This window comes from Anabrus simplex, chromosome 1, assembly GCF_040414725.1.
Source record: "Anabrus simplex isolate iqAnaSimp1 chromosome 1, ASM4041472v1, whole genome shotgun sequence".
NCBI lineage: Eukaryota > Metazoa > Arthropoda > Insecta > Orthoptera > Tettigoniidae > Anabrus > Anabrus simplex.
Genome location: NC_090265.1, coordinates 141,159,137 through 141,182,051, shown reverse-complemented (window position 1 = coordinate 141,182,051; position 22,915 = coordinate 141,159,137). Strand labels below are relative to the sequence as shown.

At 39.9% G+C, this 22,915-nt stretch overlaps 1 protein-coding gene across 5 annotated transcripts in view; it reads left to right on the top strand.

Moving 5' to 3' along the window:
* tgo (Aryl hydrocarbon receptor nuclear translocator homolog tgo) overlaps positions 1 to 22,915 on the top strand; it is a 778,633-nt gene that overhangs the window by 439,953 nt on the left and 315,765 nt on the right. The window contains exon 2 of one of the 5 annotated variants that reach the window (XM_068230411.1): positions 7,447 to 7,495. The exons of the other annotated variants lie outside the window; for them this stretch is intronic. The gene's annotated coding sequence lies outside the window, so the exon portion shown is untranslated. The remainder of the gene's footprint in view (positions 1 to 7,446; positions 7,496 to 22,915) is intronic. 5 annotated transcript variants of the gene reach the window in all.

Sequence of the window (22,915 nt, the reverse complement as noted above, 5' to 3'; positions counted from 1 at the left end):
GTGTGTGTGTTAGTTAGGAATGAACTTGATTGATGAAGCTGTACCCATAAACCGGCTTCGGTGATGGGGTCATGTGATGTCACAGTCACAATTAATGAGTAACTGACTTACGTGCCCCCATGTGAATTCTGGATGTTGAGACCGCCGACCTGTACTAGTCTTTGTTCCATGTCTGTGTGAAAAATTGTTTGTTTTGGGGTTTTTGTTAGTTCCATTAGTTTCATATTTGAGACATATAACATCGTTGCGACAAGTGATACTTTCTGTATTTTCAGTGCTCTATTTGAGGTTAGAATATTGATTATGGTTGTGACGAAGTTGCGATTGTTCTATCATAGGCTCGGACAAGATTTGAGAAGGGAGAACTTCTAGCTTACAAAGAAGCAGCCAACCATCTGTACTGGCTCGCTTGTGAGGTTGTTACCTTGGAATTAAGTCATGGGTATGTTGGGTAGTTTGGGATGCAGCATTTAGTAGGGGGGGGTGTGTGTGTGTTGGATGGAGTGGTCTTGGCTGTCAGAGGCTCGGCTACTCGATACGCCGAGTTACCCCGACTACGGGACTTCTGGTTTAGACCTGGTGGTTTTGGGGCAGAGGACCTGGTTCCGGTTAGGTTGAGTAATTGGTTTGGTTAGTGGGGTTGGGGTGAGTGTTTAGCAATTAATGCTAGTAAGATTGTTTGTATAAGAGAGTTTAGTCTGAATGAGTTGGCAACTGGGTAGTGTTAGGCGGTTCGGTGGTGACTTGAGTGGTGGTAGATGTTACGTTTGATAATGTTTGTATTAGCTGATAATTGCCTTCTTAATGTGGGGGGCAGCCTGAAAAGGAGGCGGCGTGGAATTAGCACACTTTGCCTGGTCCCGTGGCAGCATGCAGGTAGTGTGGCGATGATTACCACCACATCTGTTGCAGCGGATGGAAGATACAATTTGCTGTCTGAGGCAGTTTATAGCATAATTTGACACGGGGTGTTTGTGGTCGTGGATGTGTTTGAGGAGAAGGTGGGGGTGGGGATGCGGCTATGTGTGCGGAAGTTGTCAGTCCCAGATTCCGTTTGAATAGAGCCATCAGTCATGGGTACAGATTCAGGGGTATGTTTGATCTGTTTGAGTCTCTTTGGGATTTGAGGTGGGGTTTTTTTTCAGTGAGAGTCGATAAAGTATGAGAATTTAGAAAAAAAATACTAGTGGGTCGTGGGTTTTGAGTGCCTTTGCTGATAGTACAATTCGTGAGGTGATGAGTAGTTTTGAAGAGGAGCTCAGTTTTGGTCAGGGCTTTGACGAATGTAAGGATGTGCTTGTTTGTATTTGGGAAGATTCCCGTCTTGAAATTTGCTATTCAAGTGGCTATGTTGAGATGCATGTTCAGATAGAAGCAGGCATTATAAATAGTGCTACTGCAGTTTTATGTTCTTTTCTTCGCTTCTGATTGGTGGGGAAAAATAGTGATACGGTCAACATTGTAGACATGTTGTGTGGATGCTTTGGAGGTGGCTCTTAATTTAAAAGGTGTTGTGCGTGGGTCTGATTTTCTGGAGAAGGGGTTCTTGGCTGACTATGGGTGGGTTTTCCTCGGCTGCTAGGTTCAGCAAGGTGGTCAGGACGTCTGGGCATGGTTGTGCTGGAATGGCGGGGGAGGAGAGGTACGTTTGAAGTACTGGGTGGTCAGATGCCCTTGCGGACCGGGCTAAAACACACAACTTGTTGCCTGGGTCGTGACAGGGCTAGGTTTTTGAGTGTTTAACGCCACAGACAAGTCACGAACCCAGGACATCAAACTGTCAGATAGATTTGTTCGATTGCCGCTGTAGTGACACTTGAAGTCGCTGGTGCGGTACTGGAGTGGTAGTAGTGGGCGTGCCGGCTATCAGGGCTGCTGACTGTTGCTGCTTGGGGCTGGATCTCTCCTTGGTGCCCTCCGAGCAGGGTGCACGGCGAGTGAATGGAGAATGTTACGTAGGAGAGGGCTGGGGAGCCATGTGAAGTGATGATGATGATGATGATGATGATAATAATAATGTTATTGATCTTACGTTGCACTGACTACTTTTATGGTTTTCGGAGACGCTGAGGTGCCGAAATTTTATCCCGCAGGAATACTTTAACGTGTCAGTAAAGCTACCGACACGAGGCTGACGTATTTGAGCACCTTCAAATACCACCGGCCTGAGCCAGGATCGAACCTCCCAAGTTGTGTTCAGAAAGCCAAGCGCTCTACCGTCCGAGTTACTCAGTCCGACGATGTGAGGTGAATGGAGGAGGATAGATTACCTAGGAGAATAATGGACTCAGTGAGGGATGGTAAGAGACGTAGAGGGAGATCAGGATGGCGATAGTTAGACTCAGTTTCTAATGATTTAGAGATAAGAAGTATGGAACTTAATGAGGCCACAGAGCTAGTTGCAAATGGAGGATTGTGAAGAGTTTAGTAAATTCACTGAGGCTTAGTGACTGAACGCTGAAAGGCATGAGTCTATAACGGAGATGCGTGTGCGTGTGTGTTTATGAGTACTATTTTGAAGAATACTTCAATACATAATGAGATTTGTGCGACAACATAATTTCAATCCAGGTACTTCTTATTTCCCTTTGGAGAAATAATTTAAGTATGAAGTCGGTAACTGGAGATATAAGTTGAAAGAGAAGTAAGTTTTAGAAAATTATGAAATTGGTTCCGTCGAATCAATTATGGAGATACTAGCCTTGAAGGAAAACCTCTCTCAGGACGACTTTCAGTTGTAGAAAATAAAGTTCTACGCCGAGTACCCGGAGAAGTGTCACTTACCGGTAGCCGGGATTTGCCGGTAATCACTAATGTTCCTGAGGCTACAGTTGCTACACATTTCCACCAACTCGACACTTGGGCACAAAATTCGACATGTAGATCTATTGCAATTAACCACAGTTCATGACCAACGACAAGTTCATATCTGCAGACTATTTCTGAAAATGTTGCAAGAGTACTGATCTGGAAACTCATTATGACATGCGATGATAAAAGGCTCTGTTTGCTTAATCCTGAGAAGAGGAATCAGTACTTGATAAAGAACCTCAATCAGTAGATTGTTAAGGCCAATCTGTGCAGTGGACGATGTTCCCTTCTGATTGGTCGTAATGACCGTGAAGTTGACTCAGAATTGTATTGTGAGCAACTGGTTCGGGTTTAGAAAGGTTTGAGGAAATTACTCTGCTTTAATCGATGGAAATCGCGCTATACCGCATTATACTGTTCTAGCACGTAGAGTAAGATTGTCACAGGATTCAAATCGAATATTTTTACAAGCTGCTTTACGTCGCCCCGATACAGATAGGTCTTATGGCGACGATGGGACAGCTAGGAATGGGAAGGAAGCGGTCGTGGCCTTAATGAAGGTACAGCCCCAGAATTTGCCTGTTGTGAAAATGGGAAACGACGGAAAACCATTTTCAGGGCTGCCGACAGTGGGGTTCGAACCCACAATCTCCCGAATACTGGACACTGGCCGCACTTAAGCGACTGCAGCTATTGAGCTCGGACAAATCGAATATAATTTCTATCTTGACCAACATACAGTCCAGAATTAATACGTTCCGGTTCATTGCAACATCGTTTGGCGTAAACGATTGGATAATCTTGAAAACGCCGTAGATGCCTGTGCAAAGTTTTTCACCTGCAATTTCAAGGATTGATCTTCTTCTTCTCTCACACACTGCTAAAGATGCGGATGTGATTGTGTCGCACGCGTGGACTGGGCCCATTTTTATGGCCGGGTGCCATTGCTGACACCAACCAAATCCGAGGATTGGTATTACGAACCAATTGGGATGCTGACGTAGAGATGGGAGCACGTCTTCGAAAATATGGGCCTTTATTTTGAATATAGTAATAATTTTTGTTGTTAATCACAGATAGCGGATTCGATCATGGTTGAATTCGTTGACAACTGAGGCTGCTTGGTTGACAACTCCCTGTCGTTGGCTTCCGGCACATTAATGAACTCCTCCGGGACAGCATTCATACACACTGGCGTGTCTTAAAATCTATAGCAAGCGAAGGGACATTAAATAAATAATATTTTTAATTTGTTCTATGAATGTTAGTTCTAAAAAAAACATATTTTCAACCGTCCTAAAACACCATGTACTAATGGGATATTGGGATTATGTACATAGTTACTAGTATATTTTTCTGGGCAAAATTATGCCACTGCATATAATATGGGATGTTTTATGCTCTCGCGATGAATGTAATTTAGTATCGAATTATTACATAGTAATAGACCACTTGTTATTGTGTCAACACATCTATCAACTCAAAACTATTGTTGGATTTTGAAAATAATTGCACATCCGAATTTACAGTTATCATGATGCTAATGCTAGGTGTAGAAATTTTGAAGTCATTTAAAAAGAAACAAATAAAAGAGAAACAAAGTTAATACAGTTATTTCGGCGGATAATGACGCTTTGGAAAAGTACTGCAAGCTCAATTATGAGCCTCTTGATAATATTACTGAAAGTGAAATATTTCGATGCCTTCAACGGTTTACGAACAATACGAGGTGAACGTCTTAGCTGACTCACCCTGTCTATATATCTATCCATGTCCTGTAGATAGATAGATATAATAATTTTACTACTCTTAACGTGTGTCATTCTTCTTTTAGTAGAAATTGATTATAATTTGTACTAGGCAAAACAAACTATTTGAACCTTCGAAAAGAATATGATGCAGAGAATACGAGGCTTCTCCAACACATGTCTCTCTGAATAACTAAAGGGATTCACTGTCTACCTTTGAAGTCTTCCAAAAATTGTAGTTTCATTTGCATGCTGTTTCTAAACATTCGAGACTATGAGGCAGTTGTGATTGACGTGTAATACAGGATATGTTTTATGCAGTACCGAAGAAATTAAAATTTCACTCAGATTTGCAGTATCTGCACACTATTAATGCGCTTTATGACCATTCCTGACCGTTTGATGACATCTCAGAAATTTTAGTTAGATTTGGTGATGTAAAGGGCCACAAATGAAATGTCACTATCGTTAAAGAAGACATGCCATGTGTAATCACCGAACTATCGCCTGGGGGATGGCTTGCATGGACTAATACCCTATTAATTTGATGCTGGTGCTGCTGCTGCTGCTGATGGTGATGATGGTTTTGTGGGGAACCAAAATTCGAGCATAATGGGCCCATCTACTGGTTTCAGTATGTTATTGGTGTAATAGATACTCGTGATAAGCCTGCAGATTCGCACTAGAATTTATACTTAATAACACCATAGTCCACTCATGTTGTACTGGGGTGTATGCCTTCTGCAAATACCAGCCTACTGATGCCTCTCACAAGTTCGTGGTCTACCAGAAATGCGTCCTTCATGTTTGCTTTAAAAAATAATAATAATTAAAAAAAGCTTGCATTGGTAAACGCAATACTCTCTCATTCCTATTTTAACTCATTTCGTTTGATACTCTATTACGGCTTGACTTCCTTTGTTGGCTTGTCAATGGCAGTATTTTTTGGAGGGCGGGGACGACGAATGCGCGAGCTTTAATTTGTAAATGAGTATGAACGTTGCAGAAGACACTAGATAATGTGTTAATGTTAGCTGATGTTGCACTAAGGCCGCGGATGAAACAAGGCTGATTCACTAACATTCCTTCAATATGATGTTTCTCTCAAGCACTTCCCAGTGTCGGACGTTTAAGTAGGTGTTACTGGAGTTTATCGTACTTCAGCCACTGTCCTGTATGTGTATCGTTGTCGAAGAAAACTCACCTTGATCATTGGTTCTAGTGCGAAAGAGCTCCTCTTCGTAGCTAAGGAAGAGGGATTATTGCATTTCAAACATGTGTTCCTAATATTGGGTTATGTTTTGTGCTTCCTACGTATCCGAATTCATATTGTTATTCTGGTAATGTTTAAAAATGATTGATGCTGAAATACATTATTCTTAGCCAAATTTCTTACAGTGACTTCATTCATAAAGTTGTTAATCAGTGTAAATATAGCCTACTCATCATTGTGCAGGGTGGTTACTGGGGGACTTTTTTTTTTCAAATCGCCAATGAATAGTATGTTTAGATCAAAGGCGGGCACAATTTGGCTCAATAACCAACGCTCCGGCTCAGGCAGGTAAAGGAGAGCAGAGTATGCGCTCTGACGGAACGTACAGCCTAGCAGCTGCTTGCACGGCTCATAGTTACACCTAGTGAAGGTGAGCGTGTCCAAACAGATTTAAATTTTTAACGATTTTTATTGTAACTAATGTCTCGTTCTGTTCAGTGTATTAGATTATGGTGAGGAAACAAAGCAAGTTATTTTGTATACAAACGCCTTGTGCTAAGTAAATACGTTTAATTAGATTCGCTTCATTAGGTTATGCATAGGAAACGAAATTAATTAGCCGGGTTGAGTGGCTCAGATGGTTAAGGCGTTGACTTTCTGAGCCCAAGTTGACAGGTTCGATTCTGGCTTTGTCCGGTGGTATTTGAAGGTGCTCAAATACGTTAGTCTCGTGTATATTTACCGGTATGTAAAACCTCACGTGGGACAAAATTCCGGCACCTTGGCGTCTCCGAAAACCGTGAAAGTATTCAGTGGGACGTGAATGAATTTCTTCTTCTTCAAAATTATTTTGACATGTGGTAACTCAATACTCCTTCGACTACTGCTTGTACTCATAGAAATACTGCAGACCAACATAAAAGCTTGCTTAGGAGTACAGCATAAACAATGAACGACATAACGAACTGTACGATAGTCCTCGCAGGCAGGTACATTGCTGTGGCTTTGCTTGCGCCTTGACTCCGCATATCGCCATCTAGTCCTTACAGCACAAACTGTAAGAAGTCAGCTGCTCTCGGCTGTTCCGCGCTCATGCCGTTAGCTCAAAGAGCGGGGCTCTCTCACTCTCCACATATGGTTTACATGTAGCTTCATCGCTACATGCCTCGCCCACTTTGTCTCTTCGGTTTCTACTCTACACTATCTCTTACTTTGAGTTGACTGGTGCGCTATTGTTTGTTAGACACGTAGCTTAAAAGCTCAAGATTGCTGGATCGAATCCCCATACAGTCGGTGGAGTTTTAAAATATTTAACTCAGGGAAATTCCAGAATTTCTTAAAATGTGTAACAAATGAAGGGAATTTTAATAAGTAGCATTATGATATTTGTTTGAACTCGTGGAGGAGAATCGCCTGCAACTACTCGTTCATTGCATGTTCTGCATGCTACTCTTTAAGCGACTAACAATATATTACTACTGCCTAGTATGTCACAGCTTGTTGTGGGTGCTAAATTAGGACTGTCAGCAGAATGAATTTCTATTTCGAAAATTTTAACGAACGGCTTGATAATTGTGATACGTTAATTAACAGTTAAACACTTTTTGAATTCTGTAAATGAAATATATATATTAGCTTGATCGCTCTCATAATGTTGTTTGTTCTTTTTTTCAGGTAAGTATCATCCTCATACCGAAGAGGTCTTCTTCTTGCCATTTACAAGGTATTTATTCATAATTAAAAGTGATAAATTTCATGCGTTGTTGGTCATGTGGGTTTGTTGACTTTTTCTTGTGATTTTCTTCTCATCTTAATTCCAGTACAGTTACATTTACTGTGCTCGCAGGCGAAGTTTGTTGTAATTGAAATTAACTTTGTATTCTTGTATCACTTGCACTGCTGAATTTGTGTTATGGTACAATATTTTGTTGTGCACAATATGTTTTCATATCTATATTTGAGGAGTTTGATAAGCTGCTTTCTCAGCCCTATTATTAATTTTCAGAGGCAAAGTAGCAACTTTATCCCACGATGGGGTTATAGTTTTATTGGTCTGTAAATTAAACACTTAAGCTAACTGTTACAGAAAATATAATATTACTTTCTGTAGAAATTTCTCACCCTACCGAAGTAATTAGTAGCTTTGTTCTAGTTGAATAAATCTTGTTAGGTGATACAGTATATTAACTACCAAATTAATAAAATTTTCCATGTTGGAGGATGGCTTAACTGTTACCAGTTTGTCAAGATATTTAAGTAGATGTGCCATTTCCGCGTATTGTTGTATCCAATTTAGAACGTGGAATTTTATTGTAAATCAGTGCGAAAAATAAATAATGCAATGTATGGTTTGTTCGGAGATGTAGTTTATTTCAATTAATTTACTTCCTTACTGGACTCGGTTAAAGGGTACATGGATAAAATTGTGACATCAACCTGTAGGCTGAATTTGTAATTTACTCTACATTCATCACGTCTATCTATCTATCTATCTATCTATCTATCTATCTATCTATATACATATGGAACCTTGTGATCTTCAGCCCTGGGTACTTGCTAAGCGTGTGAGATCTGTGTAATAAACCATTTTATTGTTGCACAAATCTGTATCAAGAAGTTAATTGGGAAGAAAGCGGCCATAAACTAACTGTGAGCAGTCACCTTCCCAGTATTTCACTAAATTTCACACGAAAAAGCGCGAAATATATTTCAAGGATAGACGAAAGTTGACTTCCAATCCATCTTTGTCCCAAGTCCATGAATTTTGACTATATGAATTAGCCTTAAATACGTTGAATTATCCCTTTTATAGTCTTACACAAAATACAGGCATTATAGTCAAAATGTTCACACACAGCTTCACTGACGTTGCTAGTGCACTGTCACACTTCCCTAATTAAACAATAGTATGCCTATTATTATTATTATTATTATTATTATTATTATTATTATTATTATTTCTTTTTCTTTCTTTCTTTCTTTCTTTCTTTCTTTCTTTTTCTGTCTTGGGCCGATGACCTAGAAGTTAGGCCTCTTTAAACAACAAGCATCATCATTTTTCTTTCTTTCTTTCTTTCTTTCTTTCTTTCTTTCTTTCTTTCTTTCTTTCTTCGTTATGCCCAACTAAGGAGCCGATTGAACTTATTTAGCTGATGTCGTTGCCGTTTTCTTCTCCCAAAATCTCTTCACCTTCTCGCTGTGGCTTTTGTTGCGATCTTCTCACCAAGTTTTGTTGGTGGTAGTGTTGGATGATGTTTAAAGTGGTGATTATCGACTAATTTCCTGAACTTAGATCTAACACAACGTCATCTGTGAAGCCTATTTCCTGAATATCTTTTCCAACTTCCAGCAGCCAATTGTATTTTTATTTTCATTGAGAAATCTTTTAGTCAATCTCTGATTACTCATTCTGAGAATGTGTCCGTAAAATTTCAAACGTCTTTTCGTAAATGTGTCTGAGATATTCTCTGAGTGTTGGTAAGGTCATGATATTTCCTTATCATCCTAATTCCCCCTGTACAGACTGGTCCAAACATTTTCCTTAAGATTTTTCTTTCTTGCTTTTCTACATCTTTAATCAATGATCTTCCCCCAGTGATCAGTATTTCAGGGGCGTATAGTGCTTCAGGCTTCATTACAATGTTATAATGTCTTAATTTTGCATTTCGGGATATAGATGTTTTTGTTATATCTGCTCCAAGTGAATCTGTATGCTCTTTGTAGTTTAGAGACTTTGTTTTGCTTCACGATTGAGCCCTGAAGGTTGGGTGACTTCTCCCAGGTATTTGAATTTAGACACTTGGGATATTTTGCCATATTGGGTTTTCATTGGTTGGTTGTCCATCTGGAGTCCTGTTCTGGCAATCGCTTCCTGTCTGTTATTGGACAACACTGCTAAGTCATCAGCGAAGGCCAAACACTGTAAATCAATTTTGTTTTCACGTAATCTGCCAAGGGTCATTTCTTTAACTTTATTATTATTGTTATTATTATTATTATTATTATTATTATTATTATTATTATTATTATTATTCCTATGCCTTTTAAATGCGCAAGTTCCAGAATATTCCAGTTTTATTCATTTTACCTTTACTTGCTTGAGAAATACTGCGTCCTTTCGTATCACTTCATCTTTGTAGTTCCATATGCAATTGTAGTTTCGACCCCGCTATCTCCGCACTGTTATTGGCGACAGGGCATATTAATTTGGGACAGATGATATCAGATGGTTAAATTTTCCGAGTATTGTAATATGTTCTTTACATATTGGATGTTTATTGCAGGGATGTAACCGCTATTTGACACGAACAGATTGTCGTTAGTAGATAAATCCACTCACCAACTAATACCGGGCAAGCATCACCATCCACATGCTTTCTTGTTCAGTTTTACTGATCACTAACTGTTGTTCTACAAGATTCCAACATGGGCAGCATCATGTGTATGTAGTGTACAAAAATCAGCTTACAGTATTTATGCTAGGAATAGATACACATATATTGGCCAGGTGTGTCCGACGTATGATCTCAAGTTCGCAGGTTTGATCTCAACCGAGACAGTTGGTTTTCTAAGAACTCCCGCGCTCTAGGTCATAATTGTTGGCACATTAAAGACCTCTGGTTACGCATTTTGCAACCATCCACAAAATCATCTCAACCTTAGATAACGTCCACCTGACTTTCGCTTCGTTGCTAGATGTTAACACGTTTTCAGCCCTGAAATTTGTATACAGGCCGAATAGGCACCTTCCAGAACACTTGCAACCCCGTAGGCGAGGTCGTACAATTATTATTATTATTATTATTATTATTATTATTATTATTATTATTATTATTATGAGAAGAAGAAGAAGAAGAAGAAGAAGTGAATCGAAACGTTCTGATCATGTCATTGATGCATGATAATCTACTTCAATCTAACCACCAGTCAGTCGATTGAGACTGTCTGGAAGGTTTAGTATTTTATATAACTTGTTTTTGTGAAGATAGATTTTCTAGCAATAAAACAAGCTTTATAGATTTCGCGACTCGGAACGCGAGAATTGTAGAAGTTTCGCAAAAAACGTATCCGGCGTTAACCTATCAACCCCCACTGTCGGCAGCTCTGAAGATGGTTTTCGGTGGTGTGGTTTCCCATTTTCACACCAGGTAAATACTAGGGCTGTACCTTAATTATTGCCACGTCGGCTTCCTTCGCACTCCTAACCCTTTCATATCTCATCATCGCCGTAAGACCTATGCGCGTCGGTGCGACGTAAAGCAAATTGAAAAAGAAAAAAAGAAAAGAAGTTGAAATTAGTCAAGAGAGAGACAACGAAACGGGAAGATTTTAGATGGTAGGTTTTCTCCTGAATTAAATTTATCGTTCGTTTCTCGGTGCCATATGGTTCTCTTCGTGCTATGCGTTATTCTGGTTCACGGTAGTACAAACTGCAGAAAATTTTGAGGAAGATCGAAACAAATGTTAGTAAAGGGACCATTCTCCCCAGAACTTCCGAATACTTTCGCAGTATTTTACAAAGTGTACTATGCACGGAACGCTAGTACAAACTAGACCACGAGCACGTAAGACCTTGAGTTATAGACCAAACTTGACAACAGTTCAACGACTTAAGTCAGCAAGGTCACATTGCAGGGCATTCGGAGCACAGTAGGGTGCTGTGTCAGGAAAATGTGAGACCTTGAAATACAAGAAGCTTCAGGCTCTAGTTCCTACGGAGAGTCGTAGTCTACAAAGCCTTCAGTCTGTACAATGTGTACTTATATCCGTCACAAATATGCATCACAAAAGAACAAGAATTGGAACAGGTACCCAATTGCATGCGTTAGAAAAGGTAATAATTGCCTTCCTTCCTTCCTTCCTTCCTTCCTTCCTTCCTTCCTTCCTTCCTTGACTGCTTGCTTTATTTAGTTGCCACTCTTTTTATTTTTACCGTCGTCATAAGACTTGTCTGTGTCGATGCGACGTAAAGAAAATAATAATAATAATAATAATAATAATAATAATAATAATAATAATAATAATAATAATTCCTGCTGCTTATTGTTTCATTCAAGGTCACATTTTTATTTAGCCTGCTCCATTTCTTTCTGTCTTTTCCCAGTTCTTCATCTAGACCTTTCTCCGTGAGGTCTTCCCAGATTAGCTCCATCTTTACTTAATCCGCCCTCTCTTCCTTTAGCATTCATCTTCCATCTTTGGAACCTTCCTCCCCACTAGCCCCACATAGTTCTCGTTCCTCCGTGCAACGTGACCGTACCATCTGAGCCTGTCTTCTTGGATTTTCACTGGCACAGCGCAGTCCATTGGTTAGGAATTGTATACCACCACCTCTCCGACCCTTCCGACCGGCATTCTGGTGGTGATTTTTTTTTTTTCCACCAATAGTACTCGAACCGGCTAAACACTGTCTCAGACCATATAGACTTGAGCCTTAACGATCATGGCCACCTGGTGAGCTTACAGCGAGGTAATATTTGTAGACAATGGATAACTGCCTTGCCTACTGAGCAGTCAGTGACGTTAGAACCGAACCAAACTTCACCACTACAGTGTGCGTAGCGCAAGTTATCTGACGTGGGTGTAGTGTTGGCCTACAACTTACGGACAGATACGTGAACTACTACCGAGTGTTCTCCAATGCATTTCCACTAGTGTAGGTACTGTATAATATAAAATTCGAAGAAAAGATATACCCATATCAAATATGGTGCGATTTGATGCCTTTGCTGGCAGGACCTAGTGTTTACACTGCACTATGTCTTCTGGAATGGGCTAGAGCAATTTTGTTACTTTCATTGATCTGTCACAGTCTTATCCTTGGCTTTGACAATATGAAAGTGACTAAGGTATGAGCGATGCTAGTAATGCCATTCCTTCTGCAGCCAGTCCCTGCTATGAATGATGTGAAAATGTTGCTCATAGGGCTGGTTGGTGCATGCATTTCAGTAGGCTTGGCAGACTGATATGTAATAGCAATTTCTGGCTCGGTGAGGAAAGCAACGGGAAACTACCTCACTCCTCATTTCCCTAGTACGCCTCTTCAGTGATGCCTAGGCCATCTATGACAGCTGATGGCGGAGCTGTTGAGGATCCAACCAGCCTCAGGGCTGAGGACTGAACATACATACATATTCATTTTGAAATATGTGTAATGATTTATTCTCGATTGGATTCGTATCGTCACTGTTTATTGATATGGGACACCAGTATGATAAAACTTGCAGACAGATATGAATTTTTTTAAATGTCATAGACTATTCCGAGTTTTGTCTCCATAACTTGTTCCACAAGATTTATCACACAGTTGTCCGGCTCCATGACTAAATGGTTAGCGTACTGGCCTTTGGTCGATTCCCGGCAGAGTCGGAATTTTAACCATCATTGGTTAATTTCGCTATCACGGGGACTGGGTGTATGTGTTGTCTTCATCATCATTTCATCCTCATCACGGCGCGCAAGTCGCCTACGGGATCAAATCAAAAGACCTGCACCTGGCGAGCCGAACATGTCCTCGGACACTCCCGGCACTAAAAGCCATACGCATACGCCATTTCATTTCATCACACAGTTGTTGCAAGCTTTTAAAAACATGGCTCCTCTTAACGTAATATTTTTAAAATCATTTTTTGATCGTGGTGAGCCCCTGAAACAACAAAGCTCACCATTATAGTGATCTGTTTATCTTATGGCAGATACTGATATCAGACATAACTGCTTTCACACGAATTATGCTATTAATTTAATTAAGGAAGACGCAGGTTACATTGCCCATCAGCTCGAGTTCAAGAGAAGCCAACAGCCGCTAGCACACGAACCGGAGAAAGGCAATTAGATTCGCTTGATCGCCTTCTGTTTGATATCTGCATTACTCTATAGCCTACTAAATGTAGGCACCTGTTGAATCGCAACAGTATTAGTTACTACAGTAGGATATATATGAAAGCATTTTATTTTGAAAAACTGCCTTAAAAGCATCATGCAATGATTGTATTTTGTAGGTGAATTTGTCCCTTGCCGAATACTCTTGGTATTTCATAAATGCTTTTCAGAATATATCTGATTACATCGTGAATTTAAAATTTAATATTCTCTTCATGGCGAAAGATAAAATTTACATTCTCTGCTCAATAAAACTAGGCATTTGAAGATATGGGGCGTTCAGAGCACAAGGGAATCAAGTCCATTTTTGGTCATTTTGGACTTATTCCACCTTTAAGTACTATTTATGAAGCTGCTTTCAGAGCATAAAAGATTCATGTCCAGATAATGTAAATAACTGTTATATGATTGGCAATTCTGTTGAGCACGGAGGGAAGCAGTCCTTTGTTCAGAGCACAATGGGAACATGTCCATTGGCACAGTTTCGATGGTTTGCTTTGTCGGTGTGTGAGATTTAATTAAAATGTCATTGTCTCGGATGAAGTTGTGTCAAGATCCGAGCATGATAGTCTCAGCCATTGATCACAAATTCTTGGTATCAGGACATTATTACTTACCTAATGACAGTGATTTTAGTTTAGTGGAGAAAGCCAGTAGGACAATCTCGCACTTTTACGCACCAAATGATTGGATGGATATCGTTAGACAAGCAAAGAAAACGTCCCCTGGATTTGAGGTAATTGGAATGAAATTCTCAGACTTCTTATCCACCAGAAACTAGGAGAATTCAGTAACGAACAGAAAAAAAACCGGTTGATGGTTATGACATCATCTGGCTGACTATGAGTTGGTTACTTTATAAAAGTGAAGATACAAGTACAACACATTCAGAGCACAAAAGAATCAAGTCCAAATCCAAGGTACAAGTTCAATACATTCAGAGCACAAAAGAATCAAGTCCAAAACTTTACTTTTCTATTTTAGTTAGCATGTATTAGCACTTATATTTACCCTTTTGTAATATGCGAATACATTGTACAAAATAACTTCTATTATTGAAACACTTTAAAACATTGTAAACGTCTTCCTGTAATTAATTATTCAGCAAAACCTTTATGTCTATTTTTCTCAAAACATTCTTATTGTGACTTGATTCCCTTGTATACTGAACGCCCCAGTCCAACCCTTTTAGCTGTGCTGAGAAGACGTACTAGTATTCCAGCCGCAGTTTACGGCCATGTGTGCGGAGAAATCTCTTTAGGAAGCGAAATTGCTAGTGTTCTTAACCTGAAATAGTGTTTTACTGTATTCTCTGAATAAGAAAATAAATATCGAACTTAAAGACATTTAATACAGTTAATACAAATTTTAATGATATCTTAATATATTTCATTTATGTCCAAGTGTTGTGGAATTCAAGTACGGTACAAAGTAAAATCAACGCATTTTCATTTCAACCACCATTCTCTTGAATGAGTTGACTTCTAGTAGGTTCGATCATAGGAATGTAGTTACCAAGTCTAGGTAGTAGAACTAGGATCAAACTCGTGACTTCCAGTGTGTCAACTCCTGTTCTGATATGGATTAAGTTATCCAACGATATCAATAAAGAAACTGACGGCGAGGTATCTGGCCCTATAAGACAATTATCATCATCATAATCATCATCAACAACAACGGGCCGCCTGGTGGCTATGATCGTTATGACATCAAATCTGTATGGTCTGCTTCCTTGATTTACCGGTTCGAATCTCATTGATGGAAAATATATCACTGTCAGAACGTTGGCCGGGAGGGTAGGGGAGGTGATCGTATAATATTTCTAAACACTAGATTGCGTGCCAAAATCCTGGGTTCAGTTCCAAACCCCTCCGCAGTGCGCATATGGAGTAAGGGCATGTGACGCTGTTGATAGTGATTCGTCCGTTGGATGGAGACATTAAGCCTTGAGCAGACCCTTTAGTGTTATTCAACAGGACTAGGGCATATGACAACATTGGGTTTCACCCTCTCCGTACCTCGTTATTATTAACATCTCACAACCAGGCGTGCAGGTCGCCCATGGGAGTCAAGTAGAAAGACATGCACCTTGCGAGCCGAACTTGTCCCCAGACACTCCTGGCACTAAAGGCCATAAGCTAAATATATATAATACAGAAATCACCAACAATAATAAAGAAATTACATTTTATTATCAAAATTTTCAGCTGATAGGACAAATGCACTATATTCGTCTCTCGGTTAAATTTGATTAACTGAAGCACCGACTTTTAGAACCACATAGAATTCTCACTCTTTACTCTCCACTTTGTAGTTTCGTTTATAGGAAGCCTGTAATTATGATGTGGATAAAAGTGGCACAGCGAAATATAGCGCTTGAGAATTGTATAGATAACTATTAGTCTGCTGGTTGAGTCGTATTATTCATAGCTCTCCAGACAGAAGTAAATATTGTTTTATGCATGAGCTCTCGCCAGCTACACTTCACAAACCATTACAACGAGATGTTTCGTATGTTAATGTCTAGGTGGTTTGGGTATGCTCTGACATAAGTGAAGCCGAAATTAGAATTTTTTAGGTGTGCTCTTGCATGGTTGCTGTCTAAGTGGAATAACTGATGTCGGTTTATATTGCTTTTTATATAGTCTTAAATATGGTCGTAGAGTGTCATCGTTGAGTGTATATGATTTTGATTAGTAATAGAGAAGTACCGGGCGAGTTGGCCGTGCGGTTAGGGGCGCGCAGCTGTGAGCTTGCATCCGGGAGATAGTGGGTTCGAACCCCACTGTCAGCAGCCCTGAAGATGGTTTTCCGTGGTTTTCCATTTTTACACCAGGCAAATGCTGGGACTGTACCTTAATTAAGGCCACGGCCGCTTCCTTCCCACTCCTAACCCTTTCCTATTACATCGTCGCCATAAGACCTATGTGTCGGTGCGACGTAAAGCAAATAATAAATTTTTTTAAAAATAATAGAGAAGTTTCCTTTAAAGCGGGTTTCGGCGAGAATTCAGTAAGTGTTCATGGGAGATCTGTATTTTATTTACCGTGCGAATTGGCTACGTGGTATGGGTCGTGTAGCTGAAGTGAGTTCGAACGCCACAGTCATTAATCCATTGTTTCCTGTGGTTCGCCACTTTCACATCAGACAAATCAATCAGTCACTACTGATCTGCATTTAGGGCAGTCACCCAGGTGGCAGAATCCCTATCTGTTGTTTTCCTGGCCTTTTCTTAAACGATTGCAAAGAAATTGGAAATTTATTGAACATCTCCCTTGGTAAGTTATTCCAATCCCTGACTCCCCTTCCTATAAACGAATATTTGCCCCAATTTGTCCTCTTGAATTCCAACTTTATCTTCATATTGTGATCTTTCCTACTTTTAAAGACATCATCCAAACTTATTCGTCTACTGATGTCCTCCCACGCCATCTCTCCACTGACAGCTCGGAACATACCACTTAGTTGAGCAGCTCGTCTCCTTTCTCCCAAGTCTTCCCAGCCCAAACTTTGCAACATTTTCGTAACGCTACTCTTTTGTCGGAAATCGCCCAGAACAAATCGAGCTGCTTTTCTTTGGATTTTTCCAGTTCCTGAATCAAGTAATCCTGGTAAGGGTCCCATACACTGGAACCATACTCTAGTTGGGGTCTCACCAGAGACAAATATGCTCTCTCCTTTACATCCTTACAATAACCCCTAAATACCCGCATAACCATGTGCAGAGATCTGTACCCTTTATTTACAATCATATTTATGTAATTACCCCAATGAAAATCTTTCCTTATATTAATACCTAGGTATTTACAATGATCCCCAAAGGGAACTTTCACCCCATCAACGCAGTAATTAAAACTGAGAGGACTTTTCCTATTTGTGAAACTCACAACCTGACTTTTATCCCCGTTTATCATCATACCATTGCCTACGGTCCATCTCACAACATTATCGAGGTCATTTTGCAGTTGCTCACAATCTTGTAACTTATTTATTACTCTGTACAGAAAAACATCATCTGCGAAAAGCCTTATCTCTGATTCCATTTCTTTGCACATATAATTGATATTTATATATAAGAAAACATAAAGGTCCAATAATACTGCCTTGAGGAATTCCCCTCTTAATATTTACAGGGGCAGATAAAGTCTCACCTACTCTAATTCTCAGCTATTTTCTAGAAACAGAGCCACCCATTCAGTCACTCTTTTGTCAAGTCCAGTTGCACTCATTTTTGCCAGTAGTCTCACATGATCTACTCTATCAAATGCTTTAGACAGGTCAATCGTGATACAGTCCAATTGACCTCCTGAATCCAGGATATCTGCTATATCTTGCTGGAATCCTACAAGTTGGGCTTCAGTGGAATAACTTTTCCTAAATCCAAACTGCCTTCTATCAAACCATTTATTAATTTTGCAAACATGTCTTATATAATCAGAAAGAATGCTTTCCCAAAGCTTACATACAACGCATGTCAAACTGACTGGCCTGTAATTTTCAGCTTTATGTCTATCACCCTTTCCTTTATATACATGGGCTACTATAGCAACTCTCCATTCATTTGGTCAAGTTCCTTCATGCAAACAAAAATCAAACAAGTACTTCAGATATGGTACTATATCCCAACCCACTGTATTTAGTATATCAGGATTACATCTTACTTAATATCGCTACCACCACCTTTCCAGTCCTAGTCGTTTCCAATCCCAGAGTCGGCGAGAAACCTGTCTGTGTATTACTACGTCAGAAAGTGAACAAATTTATTTTGCACTGCATCTGTTGAAATCGTTGCACATTATATTTTTGACGTTTTATTTCCTCAGTTAATGTAGAAGATCGCTGTTTAGCAGTTTTTCTAATTGTACTTTTATTAAATTTGCTACCTTGAAGTACTCAGTCAGTGGGTTGAATGTTCTAAATTTTAACAGTATTAGCGCTATGCGACTCGCAGACTAAAACCAACAAAAATAGAACAATATATGTCAATTCAAGTGTTAGATAAACATCACTCGTAGACTCGTATTGAAGTCAGGTCGATGGCAGGATAAGGACGCTACACCATTCAGAGATCCTACATTCGGAATCAGATCCTGGCAACATCTATCCAGGACTTTGTACACTCATACTATTACAAGCTAGGGACTTGCCGTATGTACTAAAAAATTTACAGTGACGCCGAATACTACAGATTCTACGGAAACAAAGGTTGTCATACTGCCTCTGTACTACCCGCGGCTGAAGACGTAAGGTAGTCCAATTTTCTATTCCTCTCCTTACTCTACTACTACGGAAATGACTGGCGTGCCAAAACCCTGGATTCAGTTCCAAACCTCTCCGCAGTGATCAGATGGAGCGAGGGTATATGACGCTGTTAATGGTGATTCGTCCGTGGGATGGAGGTGTTAAACTTTGAGCAAACCTCTTGGTGCTATTGGACAGGATATGTGCCGACACTGGGTTTTACCCTCTCCATGCCTCATTACTATCATCATCTCACACCCAGATATGCAGGGCGCCCACGGGAGTCGAATAGAAAGATCTGCACCAGGCGAGCCGAACATGTTCTCGAACACTCCCAGCACGCAAAGCCATACGCCAATTAAATTAACTTTGCTCCATTCCTAAGGGCCGGTATTATAATAGAGGTTTAAACTGTTGGTTCGGTTTTAACTTCGGTTTATCTGTTAGTCGCGTATTATAAAACTTAAGATTAACTAGAGATTAATTTTACTGTCACTCATCTACCGTTTAAACTGAAGTTTAAGAATACATAACCTTACAACATGGCAGAATGAATGGATCTGGAAGATATTTTTGAGGCTTTTGAAGAAATACTAAGCGATGATGAAAAAAGTGGTTCAAATTATTGAATGACCACGGGCACCACGAGTTTTTCGAGCAAGGGAGATTCATCCGTGGGATGGAGGTGTTAAACTTTGAGCAAACCTCTTGGTGCTATTGGACAGGATATGTGGAATGAAACAAGGTTTTAAAATAGGTTTAGGCTTACAAAACAGACTGCCATAACCCTATTTCAGTAAATTGGTTCTAGAATAAAACATACAACGTAAAGGTAAGAATGTAAAAATGACTGTTTGAACTGTTTGAATGTCAAAAGTGTAAATTTTAGAAAATAAAGTAACTTCCTTTTATTTCAGAAATCATTCTGTAGAACCCCTCAGTCAGCTACTAGTAGCATTGTGGTTTTATGCCTCTGGTAGTATGTTTATTACAATGGGAGATTTCGGAGGAATGCATAAGGCCACTCTTTCACGGACTGTATAAATTTTTCTATACTAATTGCACAAGCAATTCCATTTCCTTACAAGTAAAATTACGACAACGTTTCTTGTTTTTATCCGCCATTTTACCTACAAGAATTAACAAAACATTACCGATAGTCATCCTTTCTTGCAAGTCACTGCAAAACATTATCGACAGTCATCTTTTCTCGCAAGTCACTGCTACAAAGATCGTATATTTCCTTCTTCACCTCAGTTTAACTTAGGCCGGCCATTTTAAGACTCAACATCGGTTTAAACTCAGGTTACAGCTTAACTCAATCTTCAGTTTAAACCTTCATTATAATACCGGCCCTTAATCTGATTAAATTTAGCTACAGATGAAAGGTGGAGCAAAGCAGTACTTCCCCCATGCCAGATTTAAATGAACACGAGTATGAAGGATTTTAGGAGCAATTCCATTTTTTTCAATGTTTTAAAAACAATTTGTTATTATTACTAATATGCAAGCCCGACTTCGACAGTCAAGATTGGTATGTGAAATGCAATTAGAAGTTTGAAGTGAACATGTTAGTACATGTTACAACATTTCCGATGTTTCATACATGTCAATTGTATAGAATCATAACAGTTATTATACAATTTCCTTATGAACCATATTGAGTGTATCTTAGAAGTGAAGCTTCCACGGTGTGTAGAATTATTTAGTTCTTTTTCCGGGTTGAACTGTGTTGTTGTTTCCTGTACATTCCGTACAGTTTGCCGGCATTTCGAATGCATTGCAGTATTCTTTGTCAAGGCGACTGAAATACCCCTACTCGATCCGAGGTAATCAGTCTCCTAGGCAGCAATCACTGCAATTGTTGCCCCTGGAAGAACAGAAGAAAACAGAGCGAGTTGGCCGTGTGGTAAGGGTCGCGCAGCTGTGATCTTGCATCCGGGAGTAGTGGTGTGGGCTCGAACCCCCACTGTCGGCAGCCGTAAAGATGGTGTTCCGTGGTTTCCTATTTTCACACCGGGTTCATGTTGGTTAGTACCTTAATTAAGGCCACTGGCCCTTTCCCAAGCTTGCGTTGCGATTTAGTGCGACGTTAAACCGCTAGAAGAAGAAATTGTGGTGTCTCAAAGTAATCATTGAAACAGGACACATCAAACCACCTCGAGTTAGAGCGACGATAACTACAGCATTTGGAAATTAATATACTAGCAACTAACCTGTTTTGAATTATGTACGATGGTCACTTTTCGTATTCCACGAAAAGCAACGAAGACATGCAACAGTGACCTGTTTTGTGAACCTATCAGAAAAGAAGGAAACCGTTTCCTTACAAGTGCTAACTTGGCTACCGGATGGCTCTAATACATTTTTGAATTCTGACCAAAGTAGTCCCAATTTACAGTACCTTAATAATAATAATAATAATAATAATAATAATAATAATAATAATAATAATAATAATAATAATAATAATAATAATAATAATAGCGTCTGGCCTCCAGAGAGGCCTGGTAGAGGGCTATGGTATTGACATCCACAGGCGACCTGCCCATCTTTGAGGATGGGGTCCTATCTGGGATTAAATCTTTGAAGATGGTACAAACACTCTGTTCCCGAGATAGCGGAAATAACCAGTGAAAATTAAAATTCCAGACTCGGCTGGAAATCGAACCCGAAACCCCTTGGATCAAATGTCAGCAGCCACGGTGCCAGACACCTTAGGAGTAGGTGTGCCACTGAGGTCGGTCCAGGTATGTGGTAGACATATAAAGCGATTTATTCCTGTTTATTTTGAAAACTGGTACTCTCTTGTACTTCAAATACGATTAAATTCTACATGTAGAGCTCATATCCTAGATTTTGAACCCACATTTGGGTAAACATCAGCGTGGATAGCTTTGATATTTCCTGCTGTAAAATAATTTTCTACCGCTGCGATCCTCCATGTCCCATCTAACTGAATGAGGGTAAAATGAAGTGTACAGCTTTTCAATATACGGCCTCGTAAAAATAATGTACCCGTGTTTGTATACAGTTGGTTGTATTCACTGTTTAGAATTTTCTTTTGTTAATGCTTCATTCCCTTCGTGGCTCAAGTGGCAGCGCGCCGGCCTCTCACCTCTGGGTTCCGTGGTTCAAATCCCGGTCACTCCATGTGAGATTTGTGATGGACGAAGCGGAAGCGGGACCGGTTTTTCCCCGCCATCTTTCATTCCAGCTACACTCTTCAATATAGTTTCATTTCATCTGTCAGTCATTAATCATTGCCCTGGAGGAGTACGACAGGCTTCGGCAGCCGGCAGTTCCTATCCTCGCCGCTAGATGGGCCTTCATTCATTCCATTCCCGACCCGGTCGTATGACTGGAAACAGGCTGTGAATTTTCATTTTCAGTGCTTCACTTCCTACCCTCTTGATCCCAGAAGCAATTTATTTTTTCTGACCCTCCGTTTCACTGATGAAATAATTTGGCTCCTTTTTCGACTTCGCAAATGTTCTCGGATGTTGTTAGCTTACCACAGATCTCAGTATTCATAAACACCTCAAAATTACCGGTTATATAAAGAAATTGGTGTTAATCGGTGCAGACATACAGACATTTAAAACATTTACTCCTCCGCAGCTCAGACGGTTAGTCCCACCGCAGTTCCAGGTTTCAAATTCCAGTGACTACATTAGTGCTGGTCAAAGCAGTGGAAGGACATTTTAGAAAAACTCTCCTGTTTTCTCTCCCAATTTTATTCCAGTAACACTCAATAATCATTCGTTACTGCCCCGTCGGTATGCGACAGCCCTTGCCAGCCAGCACATTGTTGTGTCTGGCGCTCCCACCAACTGACTCGGCACTGCTGAAATTTGGGTAAATAGATGTTATACAAGGAAAACTCTCGACTATTTCATTCAAGTGAGTAGAATACAGTTCATATTTGGTCATTTGTTTCCCTTCTACTACAACACTAGTTTGTTTATATTTTGACCACCCTGTACACCAATGTGTTGTAACCCCGTTACACGCTACTAAA